The following is a 17,378-nucleotide window of genomic DNA, read 5'->3' on the forward strand; positions in this document are numbered from 1 at the left end:
CAAGGGGTCTAGTTTCCAAAATGGTATGCCATGTTGGGGTTATTTTGCTGTCCTGGCACCATAGGGGCTTCCTAAATGCGACATGCCCCCCGAGCAAAATTTGCTCTCCAAAAGCCAAATATGACTCCTTCTCTTCTGAGCATTGTAGTTCGCCGTAGTGCACTTCAGGTCCACTTATGGGGTACCTTCATACTCAGAAGAGATGGGGTTACAAATTTTGGGGGGTATTTTCTGCTATTAACTCTTGCAAAAATGTGAAATTTGGGGGGAAACACACATTTTAGTGAAAAAATGTATATATTTTTTTACATATGCAAAAGTCGTGAAACACCTGTGGGGTATTAAGGCTCACATTATTCCTTGTTACGTTCCTCAAGGGGTCTAGTTTCCAAAATGGTATGCCATGTGAGGGTTTTTTGCTGTTGTGGCACCATAGGGGCTTCCTAAATGCGACATGCCCCCCGACCAAAATTTGCTCTCCAAAAGCCAAATATGACTCCTTCTCTTCTGAGCATTGTAGTTCGCCCGTAGTGCACTTCAGGTCCACTTATGGGGTACCTTCATACTCAGAAGAGATGGGGTTACACATTTTGGGGGGTATTTTCTGCTATTAACCCTTGTAAAAATGTGAAATTTGGGGGGAAACACACATTTTAGTGAAAAAAATATTTTTTTTTTACATATGCAAAAGTCGTGAAACACCTGTGGGGTATTAAGGTTCACTTTACCCCTTGTTACGTTCCCCAAGGGGTCTAGTTTCCAAAATTGTATGCCATGTGGGGATTTTTTGCTGTTCTGGTACCATAGGGGCTTCCTAAATGCAACATGCCCCCCAAAAACCATTTCAGAAAAACGTACTCTCCAAAATTCCCTTGTCGCTCCTTCGCTTCTGAGCCCTCTACTGCGCCCGCCGAACACTTTTCATGGACATATGAGGCATGTGCTTACTCGAGAGAAATTGGGCTACAAATATAAGTATAAATTTTCTCTTTTTACCCCTTGTAAAAATTCAAAAATTGGGTCTACAAGAACATGCGAGTGTAAAAAATAAAGCAGTTTTTCAAAAACTGGAAGAAAAAAAACCAAGTGGAAACTTAGCCTAAGGAGAACACAACTTAAATGGGTACTCCGGCGCTTAGACATCTTATCCCCTATCCAAAGGATAGGGGATAAGATGCCTGATCGCGGGGGTCCCTCCGCTGGGGACCCCCGTGATCTTCCACGCCGCACCCCGTTAAAATCAGTCCCCGGAGCGTGTTCGCTCTGGGTCTGATTACTGTCGATCACGGGGCCGGAGCGTTGTGACGTCACGCCCCCTCCCATAGACTTGCATTGAGGGGCGGGGCGTGACGTCACACAGGGGTGGGGTCGTGACGTCACCCTCTTTCGCTCGCGTGGTCGGGATCTGAAGCCTCCAGCGTTGCCGGAAGCCATTGAGGTGGGTGCTGCAGCCGAGATCCCGTGGGTCCCCAGCAGCGGGACCCCTGCGATCTGACATCTTATCCCCTATCCTTTGGATAGGGGATAAGATGTCTAGGGATGAAGTACCCCTTTAAATGTGCATTTTTGTACCACAAAATTGAAAAAAAATTGAAAACGTATTTGCTTTTCTGAATTTTTCCCAAATTAAAAGTTATTCATAGGTTAATTAATAAACTATTTATGTGTATGTATGCACTGTAAAGAATATAAAAATGAAATTCTGTGTATTATAAAAAAAGATGCAAAAACTAAACGAGAAAAACATTATACCTTTCCAATTCTACTGTATTAAACTATAGTCATCAACAGGGGAATATGGTCTGGTCTAGAATTGGTTAATAAGCCAAACAAACATACAGACTCCAGACAGACTAAGTAAGTGGATAGAAAGTCTGGTGTGTTCCTTTCTATAATGGACAATAGGCTTTACGAGAATACACGATAAGTAATCATAGACTACAGACTAAGGATGATCAAAGACTACGAGCAAAGCCTCAATAGCTACAGAGACATCCATCAGTAGGACCCAAGAGAAGAATGTGTCACACAAGAAAAATAACCTTGGTTTACTCATGTTTCAGTGATGATTAATAAAGAATAGCCATCCTCTAACTCCAGAGCCCTAGTCTAGTAAGAAAGAGGAAGGGTTACTGCCAGTCGTCTCTACTGTGTATTGTCTGCATTGTGTGCGAACGAGCATGAATCCATAGAGTATTTCGGGCTTTTTCTAGTATAAAGGGGTACTCCGATGCTCAGCGTTTGGAACAAACTGTTCCGAATGCTGGAGCCGGCATCGGGAGCTCGTGACATCATAGCCCCATCCCTCATAATGTCACACCTCGCCCCCTCAATGCAAGTTTATGGGAGGGGGCGTGACGGCTGTCCCCAGAATATCCCGTTAGCCCCCAGAATATCCCGTTAATGCCCTCCAAAATCATAGATACAGAAAACAACTTAAAGGGGTATTCCGGGCAAAGACATCTTATCCCCCGTCTGATCATGGGGGGGGCTGCCGAGTTTATGGGAGGGGGCGTGACGGGTGTCCCCAGAATATCCCGTTAGCCCCCAGAATATCCCGTTAATGCCCTCCAAAATCATAGATACAGAAAACAACTTAGAGGGGTATTCCGGGCAAAGACATCTTATCCCCCGTCTGATCATGGGGGGGGGGGGCTGCCGCTGGGACCCCCCCCCCCCCCCCCCCGAGATCTCCGTGCAGCACCACATTCTCTGTTGCGGCCCTGTGTGTTTCTGGGACTGGAGATGTGATGTCCCACCACACCCCCTCCCATAGACATGAATGGAGGGGGCGTGGCGTCACATCTCCAGTCCCGAAAACTCAGAGGCCCTGATTTATCAACCCGTCTGAGACAGAAACTGGAGTGATTTTCCAAAGCAACCAATCACAGCTCATGTTTTATATCATAAGGAGCTCTGGTAAAATGAAAGTTGAGCTGTGATTGGTTGCTTCAGAAAATCAATCCACTTTCTGTCTCAGACAGATTGATAAATCAGGGCCAGAGCTTTCCGAGACTGGAGCAGCGGCTCGGCATAGAATGTGGGTGCTGCACGGAGATCGCGGGGGTTCCCAGCGGTGGGCCCCGTGCGATCAGACATCTTATCCCATATCCTTAGGACCCTTGGCTGGAATACCCCTTTAACCCCATAAGGACCGAGGGTTTTTCAACTTTAGTTTTTTCCTCCTTACCTTTTAAAAATCATATCCCTTTCAATTTTCCACCTAAAAAATCCATATGATGGCTTATTTTTGTTCCACCAATTCTACGTTCAGTCATTTTACCCAAAAATCTACGGTGAAACCCAAAAAATAATAATAATTGTGTAACAAAATTGAAGAAAAAAGACCATTTTGTAAATTAGGGGCTTCCGTTTCTACGCAGTACATTTTTAGGTAAAAATGACATCTTCTCTTTATTCTGTAGGTCCATACGATTAAAATGATACCCTACTTATATAGGTTTGATTTTGTCGTACTTCTGGAAAAAAATACATGCAGGAAAATGTATATGTTTAAAATTCTCATCTTCTGACCCTATAACTTTTTTATTTGGTATGAGGGCTCATTTTTTTGCGCAGTGATCTGAAGTTTTTACCATTTTTGTATTGATTGGACTTTTTGATAGCTTTTTATTAATTTTTTCATGTTATAAAAAGTGACTAAAAATACGCTATTTTGGACTTTAGAATTTTTTTTCGTGTACGCCATTGACGGTGTGGTTTAAGTAATGATATATTTTTATAGTTCGGACATTTACACACACGGCGATACCACATATGTTTATTTTCTGGTTACATATTTTTTATATGGAATTTGGGAAAAGGGGGGGGAGGGAGATTTTAACTTTTAATAAGGAAGGGGTTAATGAGTGTTTTTTTAAACTTTTTATTTAACTTTTTCTTTTTTTTTTTTACACTTTTCGTCCCCTAAGGGGACTTTTAGGAGGAATCGTTCGATTTCTCATACAGATCAATGTGGTTTCATAGAACCACATTGACCTGCATGCTCTGTGCTCGATTGATAAAGCCTGGTCCTGCCAGGCTTTATCATTCACAGTACAGCAGCCAGCATGGAAGGAGAGGTAAGCCCTCCGGCTATCTCAGCAGTGGATTGCCCCTCTACGATTGCGCTGCGGAGGGGCGATCCTCCCCACTGGACAACCAGGGAGGATTTAAATGTCCCTTTAGACGCCGCTGTCAATTTAGACAGCGGTGATCTAAAGCGTTAATAGCCGGCTGTGGCAATCGCCGCATGTCGGCTATTAACGCCGGCCTTCAGCTACAAGAATCAGCTGGGGGCCGGCTGGTATGATGTGGGCTCGAGTCGGGAGCCCGTTCCATACAACGGTTGCCGTCTCAGGTTTCGGGTCTAAGCAGTGGGCCCCCCCGTGATCAGACATCTTATCCCCTATCCTTTGGATAGGGGATAAAATGTTTTTGCCCGGAATACCCCTTTAAATGGTAGACATTTCTAACAACTAGGACTTTTCCTAGAGAAGCTGCCCCATCAAACTGAGTAATCGGGGAAGAAGGTCCATCTATATAGATGACAAAAAACCTAATGGTCACTCCAGCCGAGCTCCAAAGATCCTGTTTGCAGTTTGGAGAAACTTCCAAAAGGTCATCCATTATCTCCTTGATAAGTTTGGCAAAGACCACCTCTTCCCATTGTTTGCTACGAAGCGGGCTTACAGGGAACCTTTCCGTGCACCCCTTCTCTGGTGGTATGGCAACCACAGGTGGTGGTACCACCATATCCTGGTAGTGCTGTTTATTGTTTACAACATGAAAAGTTCAATAAAAACGATTTGATAAAAAAAAAAAAAAAAAATCTGGGTTTGCAAGTCCCCAGGTCCCAGCTCCGGCGTTTAACCACTTAAGGACCTAGGGCGTATGGATACGCCTTGACGTCCTGGTACTTAAGGACCCAGGGCGTATCCATACTCGTATATCGTTCAGCAGGCATCCCGCGCAAATGCCCAGGGGGGTCATTAGACCCCCCCCAAGTCGGCGATCGCGGCAGATCGTTGGTGAATTCACACTAACGATCTGCTGCGATTTGGTTCATACGGGTCCCGTGTGACCCGCTGACCCGAAGATACAAGGTGATCGGGGGTGTACGATACACCACCCAACAACCACCCTATCTTTAGGGAGGTGGCGATTTCTTCACCCCCCCAGGAGCGCTGCTATTGGCTGGACGATCGTCCAGCCAATAGCAGCCGGCGGGGGAGGGGTTAACTGCATCTTCTTGCAGCTCTGCCCGTTAGCTGAGTTCAGTCAGCGGGCAAAGCTGCTCGAAGGTGCCAGGGACCCCCCCCTGTGAGGATTGGAGCCCCCTCAGGACCGACGATCCCCCATAGAGCAGGGACAGAAAACCCCCCAGGGAAAAGTAGGAAAAAATTGTGTAAAACAGTAAAATAAAAGTTAAACCCCCCCCCCTGACCCCCTAATAGGTCCCCAAGGGTCTGCCTGAGATTTTTTAGCTTGACTCGGGCCCTATTAGGGGTTCAGGGTGCTGCATTTGGCCCCCCATTTTTTTTTGGCTGCAGCTTTTTATTTTTGTTCATATAACGGTGTGTGATTTCTAATCACACACCGTTATATATAGTATACACCAAGCACACACACTACATACATCCCCGCCACCCCCCACACACACCCCCTCCCCCCCCCCCCCCGCCACCGCCCCCCGCCACCGTAGAAAAAGGCGATGGCTCGCCGGGCATTTTCGGTAGCGGAGGCATGCGCTTTTCTTGCCTCCGACTCCGAATCTGTCAGTGAGGACGATAAAGATCCAACATTCCTGTGTTCTTCATCGTCCTCCTCATCTTCTAGTACTGATGATGAGCCCCCTGCACGGCGGCGGAGACGCCGCCAGGCGAGGCCACGCACCCCCCATGAAAGTGCCCCAGTGGCTGGCACTAGTGCGAGTGGTGATGCCGCTCATACTAGAAGTCCGACCCCTCAGGCAAATTTTAGCGGAGCCACGGATTCCGGAGTTTGTTGGCGACTCCCGAATCCGGATTGACACGGCTGGGTTCACTGAATTTGACTTTTTCAGTTATTTTTTCAGTGACAGCCTGGTCAATCACATGGTGGAGCAAACGAATCTGTACACCAGGCAGTTCATCGCCCACCACCCTGATTCTTTTTTGGCCAGGTCCAATGAATGGTACGCCATCAGTGCAGCCGAAATGAGGACATTTTGGGGCCTCATGCTGCACATGGGCCTGGTCAAAAAGCCAAGTGTCAGGCAGTACTGGAGCGGGGACATCCTATACCAGACCCCGCTGTACAGTATGGCCATGGCACGGAAGCGGTTCAAGGCCATTCGGAAATGCCTGCATTATGCAGATAATGCGGCATGTCCACCCCGAAGTGATCCCACCTATGACCGGCTTTACAAAGTGAGGCCGGTCATCGATCACTTTGGGGCCAAATTTTTGGAGGCCTATGTACCACTTAGGGAGCTCTCTGTAGATGAGTCTCTCATCAGTTTTAAGGGGAGACTCATCTTCCGCCAGTATAGTCCCTCGAAGCGGGCGCGATATGGCGTGAAGCTATATAAACTTTGTGAGAGTACCTCTGGGTACACTCTCAAGTTTAGGGTGTATGAGGGACGAGATTCCCGTATTGAACCCCCAGATTGTTCCCCCACTCTGGGTGTTAGCGGGAAAATCGTTTGGGACCTTATGTACCAATTGCTGGATAAGGGTTACCACGTGTACGTGGACAACTTTTATACCAGCATCCCTCTCTTCACATCCCTTGCCGCCAGATCGATGTCCGCTTGTGGGACCGTGCGAAAGAATCAGAGAGGCCTCCCTCTAAATTTTGTTCAGACACCTATGCCCAAGGGTGAGTCCCGTGCCCTTACCCATGAAAAACAATTGCTGGTCAAGTATAAGGATAAGAGGCATGTCCTTATGCTGACCACTATTCATGGCAACGGCAGCTCACCTGTCCCTGTGCGAGGTACCACAACAACGGTCCTCAAGCCCGATTGTATTCTGAACTAGAATCGGTATATGGGGGAAGTTGATCTTTCTGATCAAATCCTGAAGCCATATAACGCCATGCGGAAAACACGTGTATGGTACAAGAAAGTTGCGGTCTACTTGGTACAGGTTGCCATGTACAACTCTTTTGTACTGTACCAGAACACTGGCAACACAGGGACATACCTTCAGTTCCAAGAAGAAGTCCTAAAGGTCCTGATCTTTGCTGACCGGGAAAGAGCAGGCTGGACTTCCCAAGGAACTGAAGTTATAGGTGCCAGGATCGTCCCAGGCCAACACTTTCCAGGTGAGGTCCCCCACACTGGAAAGAAGGGACGATCCCAGAAAAAATGCAGAGTGTGTAACAGGAGGGGGATTCGGAAGGACACCACCTATCAATGTGACACTTGCCCCGTTCATCCGGGCCTCTGCATTAAAAACTGCTTCAGGAAGTATCACACTTCCATGCAGTACTAAATTTTCCCTTTTCATTTTAATTTTCCATAATTTTACCCCATTGTACCAAGCCCAGAGTACATTCCAAGTTTTAACCCCATAAAACCACTAAATTTCCCAAAAAACTCTCATAAAAAAAAAACTGATAAGACCTCTGGGGGTATTTTTTTCTCTGGGTCATGGGTCACTGAGTCACTATCATTGGGGACTTTTTATGTTGCCTCAAATGCGCAGCGCTCTCTCTCTACCTGAGCGGGGTGCGCATTTGAGGCAACAGGTTAGGGACGGCCACACACATCACATTCCAAGAATGATGATTCAGAGCATAGGGTTTGGGGTGGGCATATTTTTTAGTTTTGGCTATGCTCTGGGTCATCATTCTGGGAACATAACCTGTTTTATCCTTTTATGTCCCACTGTACCCCTTGTTAGTTATTAGTGTACCCCATATAATGTCCCTTGAGGGGGGGGGGGTCCCATAGGCAGAAGCTCAAGGCCCCTGACTGCCCTCCTGTTCCTCCGTGACCAGTGTGCACCCGGAGATCCGTTTTACGCCCAGATATGAGGTATGTCCTTTTTCCAAAGAATTGTATTTACAAATTTAATTTTTTTTTTGCTTTTCTGGCAGTAAATGCGACATGCCCCCCCCCCCCCCCATTTCAGCAAAATTAGCAAATGTGACTCCTTCTTTTCTGAGCATTGTAGCGCTCCTGCAGTGCATTTGATGTCCACTTATGGGGTACCTCCATACTCAGAAGAGATGGGGTTAGAAATTTTGGGGGGTATTTTCTGCTATTAACCCTTGCAAAAATGTGAAATTTGGGGGGAAACACACATTTTTGTGAAAAAATATATATATTTTTTACATATGCAAAAGTCGTGAAACCCCTGTGGGGTATTAAGGCTCACTTTATTCCTTGTTACATTCCTCAAGGGGTCTAGTTTCCAAAATGGTATGCCATGTGTTTTTTTTTGCTGTTCTGGCACCATAGGGGCTTCCTAAATGCGACATGCTCCCTGAGCAAAATTTGCTCTCAAAAAGCCAAATGAATCCTTCTCTTCTGAGCATTGTAGTTCGCCCGTGGTGCACTTCAGGTCAACTTATGGGGTACCTCCATACTCATAAGAGATGGGGTTACAAATTTTGGGGGGTATTTTCTGCTATTAACCCTTGCAAAAATGTGAAATTTGGGGGGAAACACACATTTTAGTGAAAAATATATAGATATTTTTTTACATATGCAAAAGTCGTAAAACCCCTGTGGGGTATTAAGGCTCACTTTATTCCTTGTTACCTTCCTCAAGGGGTCTAGTTTCCAAAATGGTATGCCAAGTGTTTTTTTTTTTTTTTTTGCTGTTCTGGCACCATAGGGGCTTCCTAAATGTGACATGCCCCCCAAAAACCATTTCAGAAAAACTCACTCTCCAAAATGCCACTGTCGCTCCTTCCCTTATGAGCCCTCTACTGCGCCCGCCGAACACTTGACATACACATATGAGGTATTTCCTTACTCGAAAGAAATTGGGTTACACATTTTAAGAAAATTTCTCTCTTTTTACCCCTTGTAAAAATGCAAAAACTGGGTTTACAAGAACATGCGAGTGTAAAAAATGAAGATTTTAAATTTTCTCCTTCATCTTGCGGCTATTCCTGTGAAATACCAAAAGGGTTAACAAACCTTTTGAATGTCATTTTGAATACTTTGAGGGGTGCAGTTTTTATAATGGTGTCATTTATGGGGTATTTCTAATAAGAAGGCCCCTCAAATCCACTTCTAAACAGAACTGGTCCCTGAAAAAAATCTAATTTTGAAAATTTTGTGAAAAATCGGAAAATTGCTGCTGAACTTTGAAGCCCTCTGATGTCTTTCAAAAGTAAAAACTTGTCAACTTTATGATGCAAACATAAAGTAGACATATTGTATATGTGAATCAATATTTAATTTATTTGGAATATAGATTTTCCTTATAAGCAGAGAGCTTCAAAGTTAAAAAAAATGCAAAATTTTAAATTTTTTCATCAAATTTTGGAATTTTTCACCAAGAAATTATACAAGTTTCGACAAAATTTTACTGCTAACATAAAGTAGAATATGTCACGAAAAAACAATCTTGGAATCAGAATGAAAGTTAAAAGCATCCCAGAGTTATTAATGCTTGAAGTGACAGTCGTCAGATGTTAAAAAAATGGCCGGGTCCTTAAGGTATATTTGGGCTGGGTCCTTAAGGGGTTAAAAATGTATTAACTCAACTTTTTCACTTATAGTTTATGTGTTTGTATATTGTTTATACAACTATCAACTAACAACTACTGCTGCCTGACACTTGACTGTACAGCAGAAGCTGTGAGATGATGACCCCTTATCTGACATTATTCAGTACTTGGCAACTATTGGCTGGAGCTACAAGTCACACTGATATGGTTTAAAACCATATCTGGTGTCATAAAGTGGGTGTGGTTTAGGAAACTGCTGCTATACAGCCCAGTAACATGCAGCAGTAGTTGTGATTGCTTTAAAAGGGTACTCCGCCCCTAAACATCTTTTCCCCTATCCAAAGGATAGGGTATAAGATGTCTAATCGTGGGGGTCAGGCTGCCGGGACGGATGACGGGCAACCACAGTCATCATGGCCCCTCCAATAGACGTGAATGGAAGGGGCATGGCATTATGTTACAAACACAGAAGCTCCAAGCTTCTGTGTTCAGAACGCTGTAATGCCGGCCTGGAGATCGGCCCGGAGGTCCCAGCGGCCTGACCCACCACAATGAGACATCTTATCACCTATCCTTTGGATAGGGGATAAGATGTCTAGGGGCGGAAAGTTAAACAGATTTGTAAATTACTTCTATTAAAAAATCTTTACCCTTCCAGTACTTATTAGCATCTATATGCTACAGAGGAAATTCTTTTCTTTTTGAATTTCTTTTTTGTCTTGTCCACAGTGCTCTCTGCTAACACCTGATGCCCGAATCAGGATCTGTCAGGAGCAGGAGAAAATCCCCATAGCAAACCTGTGCTGCCCTGGACAGTTCCTGATACGGACAGAGGTGTCAGCAGAGAGCACTGTGGACAAGACAAAAACGAAATTCAAAAAGAAAAGAATTTCCTCTGCTAAAAATTACTGGAAGGATTAAGATTTTTTAATAGAAGTAATTTACAAATCTGTTTAACTTTCTGGCACCACCGGAGTACCTCTGGTTTTCCCACCGGAGTACCTCTTTAAAGGGTAGCTCCCACCATCCTATTTTTTTTTTTTTGCTAGCCCGTTCCCACCCCCCGCCCCCCGCTACGGCACTAGCCCGTTCCCTCCTCCCCCCCCCCCGCCCCGCATACCCTGTTCCCTCATTACACTTGCAGTTACTGCAGAGTCCGGCAGCGGAAGTGCAGGGACAGCGGCAGCAACAAGGCGGCGGCGATGTGCGGGAGGAGTGGCCTCCCAGCCAGTGGCCGGGGAGCCAATGCGCTCGCTCCCGCCTGTCTGATTGACAGGCAGGGAGCGAGTGCAGCCTAACTGAAAAAGGACTGATTGCCACTCCAAAATCAGTCCTTTTTCAGTAGTCATTTTTTACATGTAAATTAAACCTTTTTAATGAAAAAAGAAATAATAAAAGTATATTAGAGATATGTTGTAGTACATAAGTACTAAAACATATCAAAAAATTAAGTTGGTGACAGTGCCCATTTAAAGACTTAGGTCCCTTTCACACTACAGAATGACTCCGTTTTAAAGATCCGCACTATTTCTCCCCTTACTATCTTCCATCACAAAATAATGGCCGTTATTAATAACGGGCTATAATGGGTTAAAACGGCTATTAGAAAAATCCCATAGACTATAACAAGATTTTCTAATGGCCGTATAGGATTTTGTATCTGCCATTTTCAGCTGATTTTCAGACGGAGCTTCATACGGATCTTTAAAATGGAGTAATTTTGTAGTGTGAAAGAAGCCTTATAGTGTTGATAGCACAATGGAAACTTGTATCTGGGGAATGAGAGTGAAAGAAATAACATTCTGTTATGTTACGCGGCTCTCGTGGGTCCTTTTTAATATATGGAGTGGGAAAGGTAAAATAACTCAACCCTACTACGCAATGAACCCCTCTCCTCACTCTAAATAACTCGGCATCCGATCATATTTATATTTACTATCTCTTTTTATGCCTTTATTACTTTTTTTTTATTTAATGCGCGGCTTTTTTTAATTTTTTTTAGAGTTGCCGGATACTGCGCGGAAAGTTCATATTTCGTTGCGTTTATTTATTTGCAGGCAATAGAACCTAAATCTAAATCTTCTCTGCAAATCAATATCTCATTTTTTAGGGCGCTCGGAGTGTATTGCGCAGATCAGATGAGAAATCATTTTACGGAACCTGCAGACTAATAACAGTAACAAAATGGCTCGGTGGGAGAATTTGTCCAGACGGCTTCAAATACACAAGTGCCATTGTGCTTTCATTCCTTCTGCAAATCAGTCGCAAATACGCTTCAATCTTCACAATGTCTCCCTGGAATATGCAAGCATTATAGTTTAATAAATTACTTCTCCCGTTTCCCACATGACAAAGTACAGAAAAATATCATATAATAGGGTCATTATCGCAGCTCCGATGATTCAGTGCGCTGCTGCGCTGTAATGAAATCTGGTTGAAAGATGTCGGCTTCATAGTACGAGATGTAAGAGATTGGCTGGATCAATTGGAAACGCGGCCTACATTCAATTATAGTCTCTTTTAGCAAAAAAAAAAAGTTTGGGTGTCTTTATTTTGTCTGTCTAATTCTCGTATTGTAATAGTATATTCTTCTATTAGAACTAGAGATGAGCGAACTTACAGTAAATTCGATTCGTCACAAACTTCTCGGCTCGGCAGTTGATGAATTTTCTTGCATAAATTAGTTCAGCTTTCAGGTGCTCCGGTGGGCTGGAAAAGGTGGATACAGTCCTAGGAGACTCTTTCCTATGACTGTATCCACCTTTTCTAGCCCACCGGAGCACCTGAAGGCTGAACTAATTTACGCAGGATAAGCCATAAACTGCCGAGCCGAGAAGTTCGCGACGAATCGAATTTACTGTAAGTTCGCTCATCTCTAATTAGAACAATCTATGATTCTTCCGCTGTTGAGGTATACTGTGAAAATATAAATTACCCCACAGCAGCTACTCTTCAGGTATTGTCCTCCCAGCAATAAAACAAATTATAAGGGGGGGGGTATAAATGCCCTGGGGAAGTTCTCTAAAATATAACCTTTAATTATGTTTGCTTAAAATTACACTACCAGCAATCAAGTGACCCATAAAAGTCCAATTAAATTATGAAACCTATTGTACCAAATTTTTTTGTCCAACGCGTTTCCGCTGCAATCCACAGCTTCCTCAGGGGAATAGCAATGGTACATACAATACACTGGTTATTATACTATGTGTGTAACCATAGTAGTATTGTGCCCAATAGGTTAATACAGAGTTATGTTTAGACTAACTGCCTTAGTACAGTTTTCATGGCAGAAAGAGACATACAGGTATGTATGTGAAAGTCATTATATGGAATTTGATACAGAGTACAATACCGGACCAATATGTTTCTGGTGAGCCCTTAATTCACCAGGAAAGGTTATATTTTAGAGCACTTCCCCATGGCATTTATACCCCCCTTATAATAAATCATTTCGCTGTTGCAAAGATACAGTTCCCAGCGTGCCGTGTCAGCTGTGGGTACACTAGAAAGATATAGGGGATCTCATCTGGCCCCTAGTTTATTTTTTAAAAGGGGTACACCACTGGAAAACATTATTATTATTATTATTATTATTTTAAATCAACTGGTGCCAGAAAGTTAGACAGATTTGTAAATTAATTCTATTTAAAAATCTTAATCCTTCCAGCACTTATCAGCTGCTGTATGCTCCACAGGAAGTTCTTTTCTTTTTGAATTTCCTTTCCCATCTTTCCTTTCTGCACAGTGCTCTCTGCTGACTCCTCTGTCCATGTCAGAAACTGTCCAGAGCTGGAGCAAATCCCCATAGCAAACCTCTCCTGCTCTGGACAGTTCCTGACATGGACAGAGGTGTCAGCAGAGAGCACTGTGGTCAGACAGGAAAGAAATTCAACAAGAAAAGAACTTCCTGTGGAGCATACAGAAGCTGATAAGTACTGGAAGAACTAATATTTTTAAATAGAAGTAATTTACAAATCTGTTTAACTTTCTGGCACTAGTTGTTAAAAAAATAATATTTTCCACCGGAATACCCCTTTAAAGGCCTACCCTATTTAGGGTGGCCACCTGGCCGGTATTTTGGCCACCCTGCCGGTATTTTTAATATAAATGCAATGGCCGGTATTTATCCAACCAATCCTCCATCTACCGGAATGTTGCACCATAACCTATACCAGTGTTTCCACACCAGAGTGCCTCCAGCTGTTGCAAAACTACAACTGCCAGCATGCCCGGACAGCCGTTGGCTGTCCGGGCATGTTGGGAGTTGTAGTTTTGCAACAGCTGGAAGCACCGCTTGCTGGGAAACACTGACCTATACTATATACTACTATATAGTCCAACATGCTGGGAGTTGTAGTTTTGAAACAGCTGGAGGCACCCCTGGTTGGAAAACACTGACCTATACTATATACTACTACAGTATGTATTCCATGTATGGTTGGGAGTTGTAGTTTTAATTTGGGGCACCTGCTGAGCCACAGGCTGTATCAGGGCATTCTGGGAGTTGTAGTTAGTAACCAACTGCCCCATGGCATTTATACCCCCCTTATAATAAATTATTTAGCTGTTGCAAAGCTGTGCGGTGTATGGCGATAATGTTGGTCTATTCAGTAGATACAGTATGTGATGTGGAGTACTCCAGCGCTGCTTTTCTTTATCCTATTGTGCCCGGGATGCAGAAAAAAAAAAATAACCTTAACTCACCTTCCTCCGTTCCTCCATTGCGCCGCTATAGGTCTTTTGTTCTCTGGTTCCGGTCTTCTTCCTGCTTCCGTGTGCGCGGATCGTTACACTGTGGTCAGCGTATCGTCAGCCACAGCCAGAGGTGGCTCTAGACTTTGTGAGGCCTTAGGAGAAACTCAAAAACCATTCGGCCCAGATCGTCATGACGATTTCTTCCAGCCACAACTCGTCTCCACAAAACCTGCCAGACAATCATTTTAGGCTGTGCACTTTTTCTTCACCTATAGAGCTCTATACAGCAATAATACCCCTTGATTTCTTACAGAGTACAGCAACAGAGTGTGTAGATAAGTGGGTTGGGGGAAGAGTAGGTAGGTCCCCCCCATTAGGTAGTTATGTCCCTACAGTAGGTAAACAGATCCCGTCATGCCCCTTGTGCCATTATATTCCCCCCTCTGATACCCCCTGTGCCATTATACTCCCTTCCTCTGATGCCCCCTGTGCCATTATATCCCGCCAATGCCCCATGTACTGTTATATTTCCCCCTGATGTCCAATGTGCCATTATCTTCCCCCTTAATGTCCCTGTGCCATCATATTCTACCCCCTCTAATGCCTGTGCCATTATATTCTCCCCTCTTCTGATGAACCCTGTGCCATTATATTCTCCCTCCCTCTGATGCCCCCTGTGCCATTATATTCCCCGTTTCTCATGCCCCATATGCCATTATATTTCAGTCCCTCCCCCCCCCCCCCCCTTTATCACCTTCTGTGTCACATTATTCATTTAGCAAGCCCCCTCCCTTTCCCTACTCTCTCTGCTGTATATTACCTGTCCTCCGTCTGGGGAGCTCTGGCAGGCTCAGGGGCTTGGCATCTTACATCATACATACACACATAATACGTATACGCACACTTCAAACATACATATATACATGTAGCTTTCACACACATCTATCATACATACATACATACATACACACATCATACATACATACATACATACATACACACACATCATACATACACACATCATACCTACATACACACATCATACATACACATACATCCTTCTAGCTTACACATATCTATCATACATACACATATCTATCACACATACATCATACATACATTACATACATACACATCCTACATATATGTACACATCATAAATACACACACATCATAAATACACCTGTCTCCACCCCCCCACATCATACATTTCATACATACACACAGCATACATACACACACACATTCTACACACATCATACATACATAAATCATCATACATACACACATCATACTTACACACATATCATACACACACATCACACATCCATACACACAACATATATACACACACATCATACATATCATACATAAAAACTATCCCCTCGGTCCTCCCTCGGCATCTGCACCTGCACCTGCCTCCCTCACCTGCACCTGCCATCTGCCCCTGCCACAGCAGCGCAGCTTTGGGGGGGGAGGGTGTTATAGTAAGGGGCATCAATCACCGGCCAGCCCCACACTCACCTGACTGCCGTGCCATGCGCCTGCAGAGCTGTGCGCCCGCGCACTGCTCTGTGACTGAGCGAGGGCTGCATGTAGCACACATCGGGTGTGCCTGGAGAATAAAAAAAAGTTCATTTTTCCACCCCTCTCGGCTCTGTAGTTCGTCACCCTAAGGCAGCCACTTACCCGGCCTTATTATAGCTCTGGGCCTGTTTCCACACCCCTACAGAGTGGTGATGTGTACATTGTATGCATTACCACTCAGGGGGGCGAGTTAGGTGGCTTTAAGGCCCCCTCCAGTATGAGGCCTTAGGCAGCGGCCTACCTCGCCTAATGGGAGGGCCGCCTCTGGCCACAGAGATGTCCTGCTCGACTGGTGATAGGATGAGCGCAGCTTCATGTTAGTAGCCCAGGCCCTGCTGTCTCCCTGCCTATTACCGGCCAAGGCGGAACATCACTGCCGCCGGTGATACGCTGACCACAGTGTGACGATCCATGCACACGGAAGCAGGAAGAAGACCCGGACCAGAGGACTGAAGACCAATAGTGGAGCAACAGGGGAACGGAGGAAGATGAGTTAAGTTTTTTTTTTTTTTGCAGAACGGGCACAATAAGATAAAGAAAAGCAGCGCTGGGGTACTCCTTTAAAGCCCTTCAACAAAAGAGCAGAAACTCCTGTCATTCATACCTCCTGTTCATACAAGGAGGTAAATGATGATGCTATAAACATATGAGTTCTACTCAGTATGTAGTTTCCATGTTTCCCTAGCGTAGATACCACGTAAACGACTTACAGAGGAGAGACCAGCAACTGTACAGTAAACAGTCATGTACTATGGTGTATGGTCCACAAAAGTAAGTGCATAGCCTTGCCACTTACCTTGTAATCATGGGACGGGTACTCTGCCTCTGGCTCAGGGAGTGTAGGACACAAAAAAAATAAGTAAGCGCAAATATTTTAATAAAGAAGCTATTAGATAATTTATAAAAGCTAAAAGAATACATATACTTAATTTCCCCTTAATCAATACAATCCATCAATTTTTTTATATATATCGACTGGCTCCAGATAGTAAAACAGATTTGTAAATTACTTCTATTAAAAAATCTTAATCCTTTCAAAAATTATCAGCAAGTGAAGAACCATTTTCACTTCTCCTTGGGCCTCACAATATATTGGACCACCCCTGAATTTCACCTTGTTATTGCCATGTGGACAGCTTTTAAGTGTTAATCGGATAATAAAAGTGACTCCTGTCCTCTGCAATGTGCATTCTATTTGCATAGATGTCTGAATTCATAAATTGATTTTTATTATGTTGTAACTATCTAATTAAAAATAACCTCTGCCGAAAACATCACTTATATATATTGGAGGGCATCATTAAAAATTATTTCAACAATAAAAATCATGTTAATTAAATTTCTACCTCTCAACCTGATAAAATCTTTGAAAGGTCATTACATAACTTATGTCGAGAAGTTTGCCCTCTGAGTGCCATAAA

This window comes from Hyla sarda, chromosome 5, assembly GCF_029499605.1.
Source record: "Hyla sarda isolate aHylSar1 chromosome 5, aHylSar1.hap1, whole genome shotgun sequence".
Taxonomy (NCBI): domain Eukaryota; kingdom Metazoa; phylum Chordata; class Amphibia; order Anura; family Hylidae; genus Hyla; species Hyla sarda.